Here is a 1,742-nt window from a genome sequence, read left to right on the forward strand (position 1 = left end):
CATTTTTCCAAACATTTTTCCCCTCTTTAATTGCCTGCAGAGTTCTTTAGTGAGAGACCCTCCAATGTGATTTGTAAATCAAAAGATGACAATTGAATATTCACTGACACCAGGAAGATAGCTGGACTGAGGAGTCACCTAGAAAGTTGCTGCATCAGCTGAGAGCATTGGTGCATCCACCCTCAGTTTCTCAGACAGGTCTGAGACCCACATGGTCATACTTTCAGGGTCAGTCACACTCTGGCTTCGGGAGAACCAATCTTCTACCTCTAGTATCTACTTCTCTGAATAACATATCTCAGGCTTTGAAAGGCTGTTGTTTAGGCTCAAATTCTCTGAATTAACACAATTTCTGCTGGAAAATCTAGAGTGGCTTATCTCTTGTTATATAAATTTCAGTTATCCCATAATATGGATCTTCATATGGACTTCTTTTTTAAATAAGGAGACACATCATCATGTCTCTGTTACTGGAGTTGAAAAGGAGGAAAGAGAGTTAGGATGCAGAGGGGACTTTGTGGCTCCCATGTCCCAAGGTCTACAAATGGCCTTCAAAATGTGAGTCTGATAAACGCTCTCAGCAGATTTGTAAATCAAAAGACTCCGGGAGGAGCATCTGGGGCAGCCCAGGCTCATGCATCTGCAACCCTGGGTGGTTTATGTTATGATTTGTAACACTGTAGGTGGGCAAATGTAATCCTGTAGACAGTAATAGTTGCAACATCTTCAGGCTGCAGACTACTGATGGTGAGACTGAAATCTGTCCCAGATTCACTGTCACTGAACTGTGATGGGACACCAGAGTGAAATCTGGTTGCATCATAGATCAGGAGATCAGGGGCTTTCCCTAGTTTCTGCTGATACCAGGAAAAATCATTGCTAATACCCTGACTTGCCCAGCAAGTGATGGCAACTCTGTTTCCCACAGAAACAGGCAGGGAGAATGGAGACTGGGTTATCTGGATGTCACAATTGGCACCTGAGATTGATAAAGTAATAACAAATATACATGTTATTTATTATATTACAGGGGGATTTCCCTGAAGTACCAGGCAGTACTATGCATACTACCTGAGTAAATTCTTAATGTTCTTCCTTCTTACCTGGAAGCCAGAGCAGCAGAAGCCCCAGGACTTGAGTGGGTGCCCTCATGTCCATGCTGTTTCCTATCTGTGACTGACTTCTGATGGGGTGTGACCAGCCTATTAATAAGTCTTCAGGATAGTGGGCTGAGCTCTGGAACTTGTAAATCAGCAGGGGATGGGGAAGGCTGGGTACAGCTGCGGAGCTGTTTCATTTCAATAACTGAGAACAGGAGCATTGCCCCCAATGTGCCAGGACAGAAGAAACTTCCTTGCAGAGAACATGTTTCTCCCTAGAGGACTATTGTCACAAAAGATATATAAAGGTCAATTGTCAAAATTTAAAATGGACATTAGGACAAGATGCAATAATGTTTTGTTTTGTTAGAATTGTGTAGGAGAGCTTCTTTGTTTATAGGAAATACATAAACTCTCAGAGGGAGCTGTCAAGTCTCCAAATTACTCTAAAATGGGTCAGGTGGGTGTAAAATTATTTGAGTTATTCTATCCACGTCACTGTTAGTATAAAATTGTATGCTCTTTTGCAATAAAGAAATCAGAAGCTTATTTATTCAAATTTTTGTAATGATCTGAAGTCATTGTTATTACAATACAATGCCTATCAATTCACAGCAGATGCACAAAGAAGGTCCTATGATT

General features: G+C 41.4%; 1 pseudogene; it reads right to left on the minus strand.

Annotated features, from left to right (window-relative positions):
- Positions 1 to 657: 657 nt before the first annotated feature.
- LOC110596746 lies at positions 658 to 1,158 on the minus strand (annotated as a pseudogene).
- Between the last annotated feature and the right edge of the window lie 584 nt (positions 1,159 to 1,742).

The sequence above is a fragment of the Carlito syrichta genome, unplaced genomic scaffold (genome assembly GCF_000164805.1).
Source record: "Carlito syrichta isolate Samal-C Ts95f unplaced genomic scaffold, Tarsius_syrichta-2.0.1 Scaffold313458, whole genome shotgun sequence".
In the NCBI taxonomy this organism is placed as follows: Eukaryota; Metazoa; Chordata; class Mammalia; order Primates; family Tarsiidae; genus Carlito; species Carlito syrichta.